This window comes from Arachis hypogaea, chromosome 19, assembly GCF_003086295.3.
Source record: "Arachis hypogaea cultivar Tifrunner chromosome 19, arahy.Tifrunner.gnm2.J5K5, whole genome shotgun sequence".
In the NCBI taxonomy this organism is placed as follows: domain Eukaryota; kingdom Viridiplantae; phylum Streptophyta; class Magnoliopsida; order Fabales; family Fabaceae; genus Arachis; species Arachis hypogaea.
In genome coordinates, this window is record NC_092054.1 from 106,591,376 (window position 1) to 106,610,878 (window position 19,503).

The 19,503-nt window shown below is 36.6% G+C and overlaps 2 non-coding genes across 2 annotated transcripts; one reads left to right on the forward strand and one right to left on the reverse strand.

Moving 5' to 3' along the window:
- Positions 1 to 603: 603 nt before the first annotated feature.
- LOC112782115 (small nucleolar RNA R71) lies at positions 604 to 711 on the forward strand. Its single transcript, XR_003192853.1, has one exon. It is a non-coding gene; the product is annotated as a small nucleolar RNA R71 (small nucleolar RNA).
- Positions 712 to 6,224: 5,513 nt separating this feature from the next.
- LOC112781424 (small nucleolar RNA R71) lies at positions 6,225 to 6,332 on the reverse strand. Its single transcript, XR_003192202.1, has one exon. It is a non-coding gene; the product is annotated as a small nucleolar RNA R71 (small nucleolar RNA).
- Between the last annotated feature and the right edge of the window lie 13,171 nt (positions 6,333 to 19,503).

The window sequence follows — 19,503 nt, forward strand, 5'->3', positions numbered from 1 at the left end:
AGTGGCCTTAGATAGATCAGAGACTAGTTTTGCTAAATTAGAGGTATTTTGTTCAGAGTTCTCTGTCTGTTGCTGAGTGGATGATGGAAAAGGTTTACTATTATTAAACCTATTTCTTCCACCATTATTAAAGCCTTGTTGAGGCTTTTGATCCTTCCATGAGAAATTTGGATGATTTCTCCATGATGGGTTATAGGTGTTTCCATAAGGTTCACCCATATAATTTATCTCTGCTATTGCAGGGTTTTCAGGATCATGAGCTTCTTCTTCAGAAGATGCCTCTTGAGTACTGTTGGATGCAGCTTGCATTCCATTCAGACTCTGAGAAATCATATTGACTTGCTGAGTCAATATTTTATTCTGAGCCAATATGGCATTCAGAGTATCAATTTCAAGAACTCCCTTCTTCATAGGCGTCCCATTACTCACAAGATTCCTCTCAGAAGTGTACATGAACTGGTTATTAGCAACCATGTCAATGAGTTCTTGAGCTTCTGCAGGCGTTTTCTTTAGGTGAATGAATCCATATGATGAGGTATCCAATGACATTTTAGCTAATTCAGACAGACCATCATAGAATATGTCCAGGATGGTCCATTCTGAAAGCATGTCAGAAGGACACTTTTTGGTCAGTCCTTTGTATCTCTCCCAAGCTTCATAGAGGGATTCACCTTCTTTCTGTCTGAAGGTCTGAACATCCACTCTAAGCTTACTCAGCTTTTGAGGAGGAAAGAACTTGGCTAAGAAAGCCTTGACCAGCTTATCCCAAGAGTTCAGGTTATCCTTAGGTTGAGAGTCCAACCATATTCTAGCTCTGTCTCTTACAGCAAAAGGGAAAAGCATGAGCCTGTAGACTTCAGGATCTACTCCATTAGTCTTAACAGTATCACATATCTGTAAGAATTCAGTTAAGAACTGAAAGGGATCTTCAGATGGAAGTCCATGAAACTTGCAGTTCTGCTGCATCAGAGAAACTAATTGAGGTTTAAGCTCAAAATTGTTTGCTCCAATGGCAGGAATGGAGATGCTTCTTCCATGTAAATTGGAATTAGGTGCAGTAAAGTCACCAAGCATCCTCCTTACATTATTATTATTTTCGGCTGCCATCTCCTCTTCCTGTTCGAAAATTTCTGAAAGGTTGTCTCTGGACTGTTGTATTTTAGCTTCTCTTAGTTTCCTTTTCAAAGTCCTTTCAGGTTCTGGATCTGCTTCAACAAGAATATTCTTGTCTTTGCTCCTGCTCATATGAAAAAGAGGGACAGAAAAATAATAATAATAGGGGTCCTTTTTACCACAGTATAGAGGTCCCTGTGTGAGTAGAAGAAAAGAAGAAGAAAAAAATTCGAACACAGATGGAAGAGGGAGTTCGAATTTGGGTGAGATGAAGTGTTAGTAGATGAATAAATAAATACAAGGAGATGAGAAAGAAGGAGAATTTTCAAAAATAATTTTTGAAAAAGAGTTAGTAATTTTCGAAAATAGTTTTTGAAAAAGGTTAGTAATTTTCGAAAATTAAAATAAAAAATTAAAATAATTAGTTAATTAAAAAGAAATTTTGAAAAAGGGGGAAGATATTTTCGAAAATTAGAGAAAGAGAGTTAGTTAGGTGGTTTTGAAAAAGATAAGAAACAAACAAAAAGTTAGTTAGTTAGTTGAAACAAATTTGAAAATCAATTTTGAAAAGATAAGAAGATAAGAAGTTAGAAAAGATATTTTAAAATCAAATTTTTTTGAAAAAGATATGATTTTGAAAAAGATAAGATAGAAAGATATTTTTGAAAAGATATGATTGAAATTAGTTTTGAAAAGGATTTGATTTTTAAAATCACAATTAATGACTTGATTCACAAGAAATCACAAAATATGATTCTAGAACTTAAAGTTTGAATCTTTCTTAACAAGCAAGTAACAAACTTGAAATTTTTTAATCAAAACATTAATTGATGATGTTATTTTCGAAAATTAGGAGATAAAGATAAGAAAAATATTTTTGAAAAATATTTTTAAAATTTTCGAAAATAACTAAGAAAATTGAAAAGAATTTGATTTTTGAAAAAGATTTTGAAAAAGATAAGATTTTTAAATTGAAAATTTGATTTGACTCATAAAAACAACTAGATTTTAAAAATTTTTGAAAAAGTCAAATCTAATTTTGGAAATTTTAAGAGAGAAAAAGGGGAAGATATTTTTTTGATTTTGTTTGAATTTTCATGATGAGAGAGAAAAACACTAAAAATGCTCAATGCATGGAAATTTTAGATCAAAACAATGAATGCATGCAAGAATGCTATGAATGTCAAGATGAACACCAAGAACACTATGAAGATCATGATGAACATCAAGAACATATTTTTGAAAAATTTTTAATGCAAAGAAAACATACAAGACACCAAACTTAGAAATCTTTAATGCTTAGGCACTAAGAATTCAAGAATGCATATGAAAAACACCATACAACACAAAACAAGAAAACATCAAGATCAAACAAGAAGACTTACCAAGAACAACTTGAAGATCATGAAGAACAATATGAATGCATGAGTTTTTCGAAAATTTTATGCAAATTTTTAAAACATGCAATTGACACCAAACTTATAACATGACACATGACTCAAACAAGAAACACAAAAATATTTTTTTGATTTTTATGATTTTATGATTTTTTTTTGTATTTTCTTTTAGTTTTTTCGATAATCATTTTGAAAAGGAAAATAAGGATTCCAAAATTTTTAATATGAATTCCAGGAATCTTACAATCTTAATCTAAAGCTCCAATCTGAGGGTTAGACATGGCTTAATAGCTAGTCAAGCTCTAGCATGAATATGCGAGTAATTCATTCAATTTTAAGCCAAAACCTCTGTCCAAAAGAATTTAGACATGGTTTTATAGCCAGCATGCTTTAAGATGCTTCATGAGACTCTAGAATTCATTCTTAAAAATTCAGAAAAAAATTATATTTTTGAAAACAATTTTTTTTTTCGAAAACGAAGGAGAAATTTTTGAAAGATTTTTGAAAAAAATTTTTGAAAATAAAACAAAAGGAAAATTACCTAATATGAGCAACAAGATAAACCGTCAGTTGTCCAAACTCGAACAATCCTCGGCAACGACGCCAAAAACTTGGTGCACGAAATTGTGATCATCAATGGCGCCATCAACATGGTACGCTCAATTGTAATCTCAACTTTTTATCACAACTTCGCACAACTAACCAGCAAGTGCACTGGGTCGTCCAAGTAATAAACCTTACGCGAGTAAGGGTCGATCCCACGGAGATTGTTGGTATGAAGCAAGCTATGGTCATCTTGTAAATCTCAGTCAGGCGGATATAGAATGGTTATGGAGTTTTCGAAAATAAATAATAAAATAGGGATAGAAATACTTATGTAAATCCTTGGTGAGAGTTTCAGATAAATGCATGGAGATGCTTTCGTCCCTCTAAACCTCAGCTTTCCTGCTGTCTTCATCCAATCAATCTTACTCCTTTCTATGGCTGGCTTTATGTAAGGACAGACTGGAATAGGATTCACCCTCCTTTTGCGTCTGTCACTACGTGCAGTACTCGCGAGTTTGAAGCTCGTCACAGTCATTCAATCCCAGAGTCCTACTCAAAATACCACAGACAAGGTTTAGACTTTCCGGACTCTCATGAATGCCGCCATCAATCTAGCTTACACCACGAAGATTCTGATTAAGAGATCCAAGAGATAATCATTCAATCTAAAGTAGAACGGAAGTGGTTGTCAAGCACGCGTTCATAAGGAATGATGATGATTGTCACGTTCATCACATTCAGGTTGAAGTGCGAATGAATATCTTAGAAGCGGAATAAGTTGAATTGAATAGAAAAACAGTAGTACTTTGCATTAATCTTTGAGGAACAGCAGAGCTCCACACCTTAATCTATGGAATGCAGAAACTCTACCGTTGAAAATACATAAGTGAATATAGGGTAAGCATGGCCGAGTGGCCAGCCTCCCGTGGAGGTCTAGAGATCTAAAAATGATCAAAAGATGTCTAATATATTAGTAAAAAGTCCTATTTATAATAAACTAGTTACTAGGGTTTACAGAAGTAAGTAATTGATGCATAAATCCACTTCCGGGGCCCACTTGGTGTGTGCTTGGGCTGAGCTTGAATGTTACACGTGCAGAGGCTCTTTCTGGAGTTGAACGCCAGGTTGTAACGTATTTCTGGCATTCAACTCTGGTCTGTGACTTGTTTTTGGAGTTTAACTCAAGACAGCAGCGTAGAACTGGCGTTCAACGCCCTTTTACGTCAGCTAAACCCGTTCAAAGTATGCACTATTATACATATTTGGAAAGCCCTGGATGTCTACTTTCCAACGCAATTGGAAGCGCGCCATTTTAAGTTCTGTAGCTCCAAAAAATCCACTTTGAGTGCAGGGAGGTCAGAATCCAACAGCATCAGCAATCCTTCTTCAACCTCTGAATCTGATTTTTGCTCAAGTCCCTCAATTTCAGACAGAAAATACCTGAAATCACAGAAAAACACACAAACTCATAGTAAAGTCCAAAAATGTGAATTTAACATAAAAACTAATAAAAACATCCCTAAAAGTAACTAGATTCTACTAAAAACATACTAAAAACAATGCCAAAAAGCGTATAAATTATCCGCTCATCAATGTTCATCTTAATCTTCAAAGTGTTCTTGGTGTTCGTCTTGACATTTAAAGTGTTCTTGCATGCATTAGTTGTTTTGATTCATAATTTTTATGTTTTGTTCCAATTTGGTGTTTTTCTCGTTCTTCATTAAAAATTCAAAAATAAAAAAAATATCTTTCCTTTATTCTTCTCATAAAATTTGAATATTTGAGTTGACTTTTTCAAAATTTTTAAAATCTAGTTGTTTCTTATTAGTCAAGTCAAATTTTTAATTTAAAAATTCTATCTTTTTCAAACCTTTTCAAAAATCAAATCTTTCTCATTTTTTTCATATCTTCGAAAACTTTTTAAAATGATTTTCAAAATCTTTTTTTTTTAATTTCATTTTATAATTTCAAAATCTTTACTAACAATTAATGTGATTGATTCAAAAATTTTAAAGTTTGTTACTTGTCTATTAAGAAAGGTTCCATCTTTAAATTTTAGAATCTTATTTTTTGGTTTCTTGTTAGTCAAGTAATCAACTTTAATTTTCAAAATCAAATCTTTTTAATCTCCTTTTCAAATCTTTTTCAAAATCTTTTCTAACTTCTTATCTTTTCAAATTTGATTTTCAAATCTTTTTCAATTAGCTACTTGAATTTTTTTTAAAAAATTTTCTATTTCAATCATATCTTTTTCAAAACCACCTAACTAATTTTTCCTCTCTAATTTTCGAAAACTCTTCCCCACTTTTTCAAAATTCCTTTTTAATTAACTATTTGTTTTAAATTCTAATTTAATTTTATTTTATTTTTCTTTTTAAATTTCAAATTATAACTAATAGTCAAAATAAAAACAAATTTTTTTTTATTTATTTTATTTAATTTTCGAATTCTTTCCCCTCTCATCTTTTTCTATTTATTTAATTATCTACTAACACCCCTCTTCCATTCAAAAATTCGAACCCATTCTTCTCCTCTGTGTTCGAATTCTTATCTTCTCCTTCTTCTACTCACATAAAGGAATCTCTATATTGTGACATAGAGGATTCCATATTTTCTTTTCTGTTCTCTTCTTTTTCATATGAGCAGGAACAAGGATAAGAACATTCTTGTTGAAGCTGACCCTGAACCTGAAAGGACTCTGAAGAGAAAGCTAAAGCACAACTCTCTAGAGAAAATCTGACAGAAATTTTTGAAAAAGAAGGAGACATGGCCGAAAATAATAACAATGGTGGAGATGCAAGGAAGATGCTTGGTGACTTTATTGCACCTTCTTCTAGCTTCCATGGAAGAAGCATCTCACTTCCTGCAATTGGAGCAAACAATTTTGAGCTTAAGCCTCAATTGGTTTCTCTAATGCAGCAGAATTGCAAGTTTTATGGACTTCCAATGGAAGATCCTCATCAGTTTTAAGCTGAATTCTTGTAAATCTATGACATTATCAAGACCAATGGAGTTGATCCCGAGGTCTACAGGCTTATGCTTTTCCCTTTTGCTGTAACAGACAGAGCTAGAATATGGTTGGATTCACAACCTATGGATAGCCTGAACTCTTGGGATAAGCTGGTCAGTGCTTTCCTGGCCAAATTCTTTCCTTCTCAAAAGATGAGCAAGCTTAGAGTGGAAATCTAAACCTTCAGACAGAAGGAAAGAGAGTCCCTCTATGAAGCTTGGGAAAGATATAAGCAACTGATCAAAAAGTGTCCTACTGACATGCTTCCAGAATGGAGCATCATAAGTATATTCTATGATGGTCTGTCTGAGTTGTCAAAAATGTCATTGGACTATTCTGCAGGAGGATCTCTTCACGTGAAAATCCCTGCAGAAGCTCAGGAACTCATTAAAATGGTTGCAAACAACCAGTTCATGTACACCTCTGAGAGGAATCCTGTGAACAATAGGACGCCTCAGAAGAAGGGAGTTCTTGAAATTGATACTCTGAATGCCATATTGGCTCAGAACAAAATATTGACTTAGCAAGTCAATATGATTTCTCAGAGTCTGAATGGATTGCAAGCTGCATCCAACAGTACTAAAGAGGCATCTTCTGAAGAAGAAGCTTATGATACTGAGAACCCTGCAATAGCAGAGGTAAATTATATGGGAGAACCCTATGGAAACACCTATAATCCTTCATGGAGAAATCATCCTAATCTCTCATGGAAGGATCAACAGAAGCCTCAACAAGGCTTCAATAATAATGGTGGAAGAAATAGGTTTAGTAATAGCAAGTCTTTTCCATCATCTTCTCAGCAACAGACAGAGAATTCTGAACAGAGCCATTCTGGCCTGACAACCATAGTCTCTGATCTATCCAAAACCACACTAAGTTTCATGAATGAAACAAGGTCCTCCATTAGAAATTTGGAGGCACATGTGGGTCAGCTGAGTAAGAAGATTACTGAAACTCCTCCCAGTACTCTCCCAAGCAATACAGAAGAAAATCCCAAGAGAGAGTGCAAGGCCATAACCTTACTTGGTGTGGCCGAATGCCCAGAGGAGGAAGAGGACGTGAATCCCAGGGAGGAAGACCTCTTGGGACGTCCTCTGAATAGAAAGGAATTCCCATTTGAGGAACCAAAGGAATCTGAGGCTCATACAGAGACCATAGAGATTCTATTGAACTTTCTTCTGCCATGCATGAGCTCTGATGAATACTCTTCCTCTGAAGAGGATGAAGACACTATTGCAGAGCAAGTTGCTAAGTATCTAGGAGCAATCATGAAGTTGAATGCCAATTTATTTAGTAATGAGACTTGGGAGGATGAACCCCCCTTGCTCACCAATGAACTGAGTGCAGTAATGAGGTAAACTTTACTTCAGAAGAAACCGGATCCCTGAAAGTTCTTCATACCTTGTACCATAGGCACCATAACCTTTAAGAAGGCTCTATGTGACCTGGGGTCATGGATAAACCTCATGCCCCTATCTGTAATGGAGAAATTAGGAATTTTTGAGGTACAAGCTGCAAGAATCTCACTAGAGATGGCAGACAAATCCATGAAACAGGCTTAGGGACTAGTAGAGGACGTGCTAGTGAAGGTTGAAGGCCTTTACATCCCTGCTGATTTTATAATCCTAGACACTGGGAAGGATAAGGATGAATCCATCATCCTTGGCAGACCCTTCCTAGCCACAGCAAAAGCTGTGATTGATGTAGACAGAGGAGAGTTGGTCCTTCAGTTGAATGAGGACTACCTTGTATTTAAGACTCAAGGTTCTCCTTCTGTAACCATGGAGAGGAAGCATGAGAAGCTTCTCTCAATACAGAGTCAAACAAAACCCCCACATTCAAACTCTAAGTTTGGTGTTGGGAAGCCACAACCAAACTCTATGTTTGGTGTTGAGAGGCCACAACCAAACTCTAAGTTTGGTGTTAAGAGGCTCCAACCTTGCTCTGATTATCTGTGAAGCTCCATGAGAGCTCACTGTCAAGCTATTGACATTAAAAAAGTACTTGTTGGGTGGCAATCCAATGTTATTTAATTATATCTATTTATTTTCCATTGCTATTTTATGTTTTCTTTAGGTTGATGATCATGTGAAGTCACAAAAACTACTGAAAAATCAAAAATAGAATGAAAAACAGCATTAAAAACAGCTCACCCTGGAGGAAGAGCTTACTGGCATTTAAACACCAGTAAGAAGCATCAAACTGGCATTTAAACGCCAATAAGAAGCATTAAACTGGCGTTTAACGCCAGAAAGAAGCATCAAGCTGGCGTTAAACGCCAGAAACAAGCAGCAAGCTGGCGTTTAACGCCAGACATGCATTCTAAGGGCATTTTGCACGCCTACTTGGAGCAGGGATGCTAAGTCCTTGACCCCTCAGGATCTGTGGACCCACAGGATCCCCACCTACCCCACCTCTTCTTCTCTCCTCTTCACACCTTTTCATAACACTCTTCCCCAAATATCCTTCACCAATCACCTCCACACCTCTTCCCCATAAACCCCACCTACCTCCAAAATTCAAAATTTTTTCCCTCCCAAACCCAACCCTAAATGGCCGAAACCTACCCTCCCCCCCACCCTTATATAAACCCCTCAACACTACTCCACTTTCACACATTACATCCACCACTTCTCCACCTTGGCCGAATATACCTTCTCCCTCCATCTCCTCCATTTTCTTCTTCTTCTATTACTTTATTTCATCTTTTACTCGGGGACGAGCAAACCTTTTAAGTTTGGTGTGGTAAAAGCATTGCTTTTTATTTTTCCATAACCATCAATGGCACCTAAGGCCAGAGAAACCTCAAGAAAGAGGAAAGGGAAGGCAATTGCTTCCACCTCTGAGTCATGGAAGATGGAAAGATTCATCTCAAAGGTCCATCAAGACCACTTCTATGAAGTTGTGGCCAAGAAGAAGGTGATCCTTGAGGTCCCTTTTAAGCTCAAAAAGAGCGAGTATCCGGAGATCCGACAAGAGATTAGAAGAAGAGGATGGGAAGTTCTCTCTAATCCTATTCAACAAGTCGGAATCTTAATGGTTCAAGAGTTCTATGCAAACGCATGGATCACTAGGAACCATGATCAAAGTATGAACCCAAGCCCAAAGAACTGGCTTACAATGGTTCGGGGGAAATACTTAGATTTCAGTCCGAAAAATGTAAGGTTGGCATTCAACTTGCCAATGATGCAAGAAAATGCACACCCCTACACTAGAAGGGTTAACTTTGATCAAAGGTTGGACCAAGTCCTCATGGACATATGTGTGGAAGGAGCTCAATGGAAAGTTGACTCAAGAGGCAAACCGGTTCAATTGAGACGACCAGACCTTAAGCCTGTAGCTAGAGGATGGTTGGAGTTCATCCAACGCTCAATTATTCCTACTAGCAACAGGTCTGAAGTTACTGTAGATCGGGCCATCATGATCCATAGTATCATGATTGGGGAGGAAGTGGAAGTTCATGAGATTATACCTCAAGAACTCTACAAGGTGGCTGACAAGTCCTCCACTTTGGCAAGGTTAGCTTTTCCTCACCTCATTTGCCACCTCTGTAATTCGGCTGGAATTGACATAGAGGGAGATATCCTTATTGATGAGGACAGGCCCATCACTAAGAGAAGGATGGAGCAAACAAGAGATCATGGACCTCAACAAGAGCATGAGAAAATTCCTCAACATGAAATCCCTGAGATGCCTCAAGGGATGCACTTCCCTTCACAAAACTATTGGGAGCAAATCAACACCTCCCTAGGAGAATTAAGTTCCAACATGGGACAGCTAAGGATGGAACACCAAGAACACTCCATCATTCTCCATGAGATTAGAGAAGATCAAAGAGCTATGAGGGAGGAGCAACAAAGACAAGAAAGAGATATAGAGGAGTGATGACATGTCATCATGTCATTTTTTTCTATGCTTTTTCTTTGTTTTTTTAATAGGTTTTATGCACTTTCTTGAGCCATAAGTAAGCCATTTGGGTAGAATTTCATGTTGTCCTTAGATTCAATCAACCATGGATAAATTGATGCATTTTTATGAGTTTTTGTACCATAATCACTTGAATTTCAAGAAGAAGAAGAACTCTCATGATTATAGCACAGCTTTGATGCAATTGTTGATTGATGATAGGTGGAAAGAGGTTTGGAAGAAGGTTGAAGAAAAGGGAATGGCAAAAAGCAAAGAAAGGAACTCACGTTTGAGCTCAAGTTTGCCTCAAACTTGGACTCAAACATGAAGAAGAGCACAATTTCACCCTGGATGCATGCCAAGTTTGCGCCAACGTTTGCCTCAAACTCGAGGTCAAACGTTGCTCCTCACAGCCTGAAGGGGTATACTTCCAACAAGAATAACTTGAGTTATAGAGCTCCAAATGAGGTGATTCAAAAAGCAATGGAAAGTAGGAATCGAGAGATTTCTAAGCATATATGGCACTGCATAGTGGACACTAAAATTGAGGGAGAAAACTGCCCTGAAATGTGCATAAACAATCATGGTGTCAACCTGCAGTGAGGCCAACTGACCTCTGCACCTTCGATGGAGTATAACTCGAGCTGTGAAGCTCCAAACTATGCACTCCCAATGGCATTAAAAAGTAGACATTCAGGGCTTTCCAACAATATATAATAGTATGGGGTAAACAATGCATTTGGGCTTCCAGAATCTGGCATTTTCGACCACGTTTGAGGCAAACGTCGCCTCAAACGTTGCACACCAAAGCCAGCGACCCTGTCCTATTCAAAGGAGCATAACTTGAGTTGTAGATGTCCAATTGAGGTGATTCCAATTGGGTTAGAAAGCTCACATTCAGAGCTTTCCAATCATATATAATAGTCTATAGTGGACATAAAATTAGCAACGTTGACAAGCGGACAAAGTAGCATCCCAAGACTTGATGTGCAACAAGTGTCAACGTTTGCGTCCAAGTTGGGCCTCAAACTTGGACTCAAACGCCAATGACAGCAAAATGGCCGTTCTGCATAAATCCTTCACGAAGACGTTTGAGTCAATGTTTGCCTCAAAGGTTGACTCAAACGTGAAGCACCAACATTTCAAATTGTAAACGGATTTCTTCCCAAGTCCAAGAGCAACCATCCGGATCCATCTTCAACCCAATTCCACTCCAAAGCAAACAAAGCCCACATGACTCAAAGGCACACAGAGAAGTTAGATTAGAAATTTCATTTTTGTAAATATTATTTTCATTTTCATTTTGTAAAAGCCTATATAAAGGCATTAGTTTCATTTCACTAGAGGGAGCTCCATTAGAGAACATAGAAGGCGAGCTCCATTAGAGAGCATTAGAGGCTAGCTCCACTAGGGAGTAGTAGGATTAGAGAACTCTCTCTTTAATTTTCATTTTTGTTTTAAATCTTGGATTCAGAGTGGAAGGAATTCTGTTTTCATTCTCTATCTGCAATTTCTCTTGTTCTTCTTCTGCAATTTACTTTTCCATTTTCATTTTGCCATTGTTCTTGTTGGATCAAGGTAGGATTTGAGATCTAGACTTGTTTTCTAGAGTCTTCCACCCCTAAGATCTTCAACATTCTTTTAATTTCTGTAATTTAGCACCAGTCATTTTCTGTTTTTAATTCTTCAAGCATTTTTACTTTCTGTTTCATTCCTCTTCAATTTCCTCTCCTGTATTTTGCAATTTCACATTTCTATTCACATTTAGCTTGGTTTAATTTCCTGCACATTTACACTTTCCTGCAATTTAAATTTCCAGTTGCTTGATCTATTACTTTCTTTAATTTCCAGCACCCACTCCCCTTTACATTTAATGCAATATACATCTCTTGCAATTTAAGTTTCAGCTATTTTACTTTCTTGTTCTTTAAGTTACTTGCAATTTTATTTTCTGCATCTTTTAAATTCCTTGCAATTTACTTTCTGTTGGCTACATTTCACACAATTCACTCAATGTTAGCTTGACTAAACTAATCACCCACTAAAGTTGCTTGATCCATCAATCCCTGTGGGATCGACCTCACTCTAAGTGAGTTTTACTACTTGATGCGACCCGGTAAACTTGCCGATGAGTTTTAGGTGTTTGGAATTTGTTTTCCAAAAAAAAATCCCTCAAGTTTTTTGGCGCCGTTGCCGGGGATTGATTTAGATCAACAATGATTAAGTGGGTGAGAAGTCTAGATTAAGCATTTTTTTTGTTTTTATTCTTGAAACCAAGGTGTTTGTATTTTTGCCTCACTAAGAAATTCTCATCTCTGATATGAGTAATTTCAATTTTCATTGATGTTTACAAAATACAAATGGAGTTCAACTCATCTTATGGTCAAACAAAATTTTATGGGATATTACCCACCATCATCAATCTCTAATGATGGCTGGGGATATCACCAAGAGAATACACATTCTGAGCATTCCAATTCATGGAGATTTGCTTCAGAGACACAAGATGAGCAAGAGAATCATATGGGATACTTCCCACCACCACACAATGATTCAAGTCATTATTCTAATGGTGGCTGGGAGTATCACCAAGGAATGAAAGAGCATCCACCCTCACGTCCCAGTTTCTAATTTGAAAGTTCTTCATCACTTGATTATGCCTCAACACAAAGTTTCCTCCAAAATCCATATAAGTCATCCCATCAGTCACACAACTCATTCCACACCCCTCAACACAACTTTACCACAACACATCCATGTCACCAAAATTTCTCTCAACCTTCATCTCTTGAACTAGCAGATGAGGATTACCTTCAAGCCATTTAAATACATAGAAAACTCGTGGAAAGATACACACAACCCCAATCCTGGAAAGAAATCATCCTCAAGAAGATGAATGGGCCCTTAGAGCAAACAAGGGGGAACTTAGAACCATCAAATAGTGAGGATGAAGACTAATTTGTGGGTGAGGAAGTGGAAAAACAAGAACAAAAGGTCCCTATTGCAAGTGAAATTGCAATAAAGGATGAGGGACATGAGCCAAGGATTTTACAATCACAAAAGCTACTTGAGGTAACAATGAAACATAAAGATTCCCTCCCAAAGGAATTAATGGAAAATCATGAAGAAAAAATGGAGGAAGATACTCAAGAGAATTCACACTCAAGTGAAGTAGAGAAGTGCAAAGAGGAAAAGCTCATGGAACCACCAATGCAAAAAGCTCTTGATGAAGAAATCACTCCAACAATCACACAACCACCAAGACTTGGACTCAAAGGAAGTGAAGGCAATTAACAAAAGCACCGAGAAGAGGATTGTGACCAAGTTACAAAGGACAATATTCATGAAGAAGAGAAGGTCAACTACAAGCAATCCTCTCCCTGATCCAACAAGCAAGTTCAATCAAGTCATTAACAAAAGACAGCTTGCTAAGGAGAGACCAAGACAGGGGCAATAGCTGAATCTTCTCCCCCCTTAAAGTCATTCCTCTTAACAAACTGGAAGAAGAGGAAGAAAGTGAAGAACAGGTAGACCGTAGGTACACTTCTTTCTTTGCTTTGTTTAAATTCAATAAATTGGCATATAGTTACATTCTAAGTTTGGTGTTGCCTTGCAACAAATTGTTTTCAATATTTTTAGATGATTGCATCAAATCAAAAATGAAAGAGACACACCAAGATTCTAAGTTTGGTGTGCTACTTATTTTCTATGCAATTCATTCAGCAACACCACTTGTATGCATAATCATAATGCCCTTTGCAGTGTCATTTTTCTTCTTAGTTGGATAATTTAGTTTCTCTCTTTGTTTTATTCATTTACTTGTTTTTAGTGCTTTCTTTTATTAACTGTTTTTGTTAATACATCACCAAGAGATCCTTATTCATGACATATTCTTAGCTTGGTGATTGTACTTAACATATAACAGTTTCTTTTGTTTAGATTTAATTCAAATAAAATGGACATGTGACTGCATTCTAAGTTTGGTGTTGTATGCAACAAAATTTGCTTACAATCTTTAGTGGATACTTGCATTAATTCCAAGTGAAAGTGTCACACTAAGTTTGGTGTGCCACTTATCTTTTATGCAATGTATTATGCTCAACTTCTTAAGTTTGCAATCACAATGTCTCTGTCTTTTGTGCCTTGATTGTTATCTTTAATTTTGCTTGCTTAAAACACATGTGCTACTAATATTTCATTATGTAAGACATTCATGATCCATCTTAGCTCCATAGCCAATGTTCTAATTGTTGCTTGAGGATGAGCAAGCATTCTGAGTTTGGCAAGGGAAAGGGAAGAATGGGAGGAAAATGACAACAATAGAGAAGATGAACTACAAGGTTGTAAAGTTCCTTTTCCTCTCATTTATTTTAAGCACTATAAACTGTATGATTGTCTTTACCTTCTCTGTATGCATATGTGTATGAAAAGGCATAGTTTGATTTCTAAATTGCAACATGGTGTTGTGTCATTATGATTACCAACTTGAGTTTTGTGAATTCAAAATTAATAAAGTATCATGATCATAAACAAACAAGGAATTAAAGAAGAATTTAGCATGTGTATAAAAGTATTGGAAAGCTAGTATGTTTGATTGTTGCTTAATTACATTAGATTTTATTTAATTGAAGTTTTCATCTAGCACATTTTTTGAAATATTTTAAAATCATGAAAACCTTGAAGAAGCAAATGCAAAATAAAGCAAGAAAAGAAAAAGGGAAAGAATGAGAAAGCTGAAGGCTCTGAGTACCAATGACAATTATATTGTTAAGTACTTGTGGTGTTTATGTATCAAGCCAAATGCTTGAAAACAAAACACTTAGAAGTCAAGGCTAGGTTCAAGTGCAAAAGCACTCCCTCAAAGCTCAAGGTTCTGAGCATCAATGATTAGAGAGTAAAGAAAAGAAACAAATGAGCTTAATGAAGTCCTCTAATTCATATGCTTGTGGTGCTTATGTATCAAGTGGTAATACTTGAAAACAAAGTATTTAGAATCGTAGCTTTGTTATTAACTCGTGGGGAAAAGCACCCAAAAGGAGAAGCTAACAAGAAAAATCAAAAGCTTGCTTCAAGGAAGAAACATAAAGAAAAGATTTCATAAAATGAGCTAAATAGAAGCATCAATCATTTACATTTCTTTTCTGATTGTAGCATGCATAGAAAACTAGCTTACCATGAACATTGAGTTGCTATTCTTCTTACCTTGGATTGTCAATCTCTATTGCATTATTCTTTTCTTGCTTGGGGAGAAGCAAGGTTTAAGTTTGGTGTTGTGATGACATGTCATCATGTCATATTTTTCTATGCTTTTTCTTTGTTTTTTTTAATAGGTTTTATGCACTTTCTTGAGCCATAAGTAAGCCATTTGGGTAGAATTTCATGTTGTCCTTAGATTCAATTAACCATGGATAAATTGATGCATTTTCATGAGTTTTTGTACCATAATCACTTGAATTTCAAGAAGAAGAAGAACTCTCATGATTATAGCACAGCTTTGATGCAATTGTTGATTGATGATAGGTGGAAAGAGGTTTGGAAGAAGGTTGAAGAAAAGGGAATGGCAAAAGGCAAAGAAAGGAACTCACGTTTGAGCTCAAGTTTGCTTCAAACTTGGACTCAAACATGAGGAAGAGCACAATTTCACCCTGGATGCATGCCAAGTTTGCGCCAATGTTTGCCTCAAACTCGAGGTCAAACGTTGCTCCTCACAGCCTGAAGGGGTATACTTCCAACAAGAATAACTTGAGCTACAGAGCTCCAAATGAGGTGATTCAAAACGCAATGGAAAGTAGAAATCGAGAGCTTTCCAAGCATATATGGCACTGCATGGTGGACACTAAAATTGAGGGAAAAAACTGCCCTGAAATGTTCATAAACGAACATGGTGTCAACCTGCAGTGAGGCCAACTGACCTCTGCACCTTCGATGGAGTATAACTCGAGCTGTGAAGCTCCAAACTATACGCTCCCAATGGCATTGGAAAGTAGACATTCAGGGCTTTCCAATAATATATAATAGTATGGGGTGAACAATGCATTTGAGCCTCCAGAATCTGGCATTTTCGACCACGTTTGAGGCAAACATCGCCTCAAACGTTGCACACCAAAGCCAGCGACCCTGTCCTCTTCAAAGGAGAATAACTTGAGTTGTAGATGTCCAATTGAGGTGATTCCAATTGGGATAGAAAGCTGACATTCATAGCTTTCCAACCATATATAATAGTCTATAGTGGGCATGAAATTGGCAACGTTGACAAGCGGACAAAGTAGCATCCCAAGACTTGATGTGCAACAAGTGTCAACGTTTGCGTCCAAGTTGGGCCTCAAACTTGGACTCAAACGCCAATGACAGCAAAATGGCCGTTCTACATAAATCCTTCACCAAGATGTTTGAGTCAATGTTTGCCTCAAACATTGACTCAAACGTGAAGCACCAACAGTCCAAATTGCAAACGGATTTCTTCCCAAGTCCAAGAGCAACCATCTGGATCCATCTTCAACCCAATTCCACTCCAAAGCAAACAAAGCCCACATGACTCAAAGGCACACAGAGAAGTTAGATTAGGAATTTCATTTTTGTAAATATTGTTTTCATTTTCATTTTGTAAAAGCCTATATAAAGGCATTAGTTTCATTTCACTAGAGGGAGCTCCATTAGAGAACATAGAAGGTGAGCTCCATTAGAGAGCATTAGAGGCTAGCTCCACTAGGGAGTAGTAGGATTAGAGAACTCTCTCTTTAATTTTCATTTTTGTTTTAAATCTTGGATTCAGAGTGGAAGGAATTCTGTTTTCATTCTCTATCTGTAATTTTTCTTGTTCTTCTTCTGCAATTTACTTTTTCATTTTCATTTTGCAATTGTTCTTGTTGGATCAAGGAAGGATTTGAGATCTAGACTTTTTTTTTAGTCTCTTCCACCCCTAAGATCTTCAACATTCTTTTAATATCTGCAATTTAGCACCAGTCATTTTCTGTTTTTAATTCTTCAAGCATTTTTACTTTCTGTTTCATTCCTCTTCAATTTCCTCTCCTGCATTTTGCAATTTCACATTTCTATTCACATTTAGCTTGGTTTAATTTCCTGCACATTTACACTTTCCTGCAATTTAAATTTCCAGTTGCTTGATCTATTGCTTTCTTTAATTTCCAACACCCACTCCCCTTTATATTTAATGCAATTTACATCTCTTGCAATTTAACTTTCAGCTATTTTACTTTCTTGTTCTTTAAGTTACTTGCAATTTTACTTTCTGCATCTTTTAAATTCCTTGCAATTTACTTTCTGTTGGCTACATTTCACACAATTCGCTCCATGTTAGCTTGACTAAACTAATCACCCACTAAAGTTGCTTGATCCATCAATCCCTGTGGGATCGACCTCACTCTAAGTGAGTTTTACAATTTGATGCGACCCGGTACACTTGCCGGTGAGTTTTAGGTGTTTTGGAAATTCATTTTTCCACAAAAAAACCATCAAGGAGCTCAAGAGCACCATTGGTTCTTCAAGAAGAGGAAGACGCCACCCTCACTAAGGTGGACCCGTTCCTTAATCTCCTTGTTCTTATTTTCCTATTTTTTGGTTCTTGAGCCTTATGTTTTATTTATGTTTGTGTCTTTACTATATGATCATTAGGGTTTAAGTGTCTATGTCTTAAAGCTATGAATGTCCTATGAATCCATCACCTCTCTTAGATGAAAAATGCTTTTAATCACAAAAGAACAGGAAGTACATGATTTCGAATTCATCCTTGAAACTAGTTTAATTATTTTGATGTGGTGACAATACTTATTGTTTTCTGAATGAATGCTTGAACAGTGCATATGTCTTTTGAATTTGTTGTTTATGAATGTTAAAATTGTTGGCTCTTGAAAGAATGATGAAAAAGGAGAAATGTTATTTGATGATCTGAAAATCATGAAAATGATTCTTGAAGCAAGAAAAAGCAGTGAATAGAGAAAAGCTTGCGGGAAAAAAAAAGAGAAGGCGAAAAAAAAAGAAAGAAAAAGAAAAAGAAAAGCAAGCAGAAAAGGCAAGGGTAAAAGGGATCGAAGGCTTTGAGCATCAGTGGATAGGAGGGCCCAAAGGAATAAAATCCTGGCCTAAGCGGCTAAACCAAGTTGTCCCTAACCATGTGCTTGTGGCGTGAAGGTGTCAAGTGAAAAGCTTGAGACTGAGCGGTTAAAGTCAAGGTCCAAAGCAAAAACAGAGTGTGCTTAAGAACCCTAGACACCTCTAATTGGGGACTTTAGCAAAGCTGAGTCACAATCTGAAAAAGTTCACCCAATTATGTGTCTGTGGCATTTATGTATCCGGTGGTAATATTGGAAAACAAAGTACTTAGGGCCACGGCCAAGAATCATAAAGTAGCTGTGTTCAAGAATCAACATACTAAACTAGGAGAATCAATAACACTATCTAAATTCTAAATTCCTATAGATGCCAATCATTCTGAACTTCAAAGGATAAAGTGAGATGCTAAAATTGTTCAGAGGCAAAAAGCTACTAGTCCCGCTCATTTAATTGGAGCTAAGTTTCATTGATATTTTGGGATTTATAGTATATTCTCTTCTTTTTATCCTATTTGATTTTCAGTTGATTGGGAACAAGCAACAATTTAAGTTTGGTGTTGTGATGAGCGGATAATTTATACGCTTTTTGGCATTGTTTTTACATAGTTTTTAGTATCATTTAGTTAGTTTTTAATATATTTTTATTAGTTTTTAAATAAAAATTATATTTCTGGACTTTACTATGAGTTTGTGTGTTTTTCTATGATTTCAGGTAATTTCTAGCTAAAATTGAGGGATTTGAGCAAAAATCTGATTCAGAGGCTGAAGAAGGACTGCAGATACTGTTGGATTCTGACCTCCCTACACTCAAAGTGGATTTTCTGGAGCTACAGAAACCCAATTGGCAAGCTCTCAATTGCGTTGGAAAGTAGACATCCAGGGCTTTCCAGCGATATATAATAGTCCATACTTTGCCCGAGTTTAGATGATGCAAACTGGCGTTTAACGCCAGCTTTCTGCCCTATTCTGGCGTTAAACGCCAGAAACAAGATGCAAAGCAGTGTTAAACGCCAGAAATAGGCTACAACCTGGCGTTTAACTCCAAAAAGAGTCTCTACACATGCAAGCTCAATGCTCAGCCCAAGCACACACCAAGTGGGCCCGAAAGTGGATTTCTGCATCAATCACTTATCTCTGTAAATCCAAGTAACTAGTTTAGTATAAATAGGACTTTTTACTATTGTATTTAAATCTTTTGATCATCCTTGATCAGGGATCGGTCTTTTTCCCTATTTTTGAATTCATATGCCATTTGGGGAGGCTGGCCATTCGGCCATGCCTAGACCTTGTTCTTATGTATTTTCAACGGTAGAGTTTCTACACCCCATAGATTAAGGTGTGGAGCTCTGCTGTTCCTCATGAATTAATGCAAAGTACTATTGTTTTTTTATTCAAATAAAGCCTATTTCTTCTCTAAGATATTCATTCGCACACAAGAACATGATGAATGTGATGATTATGT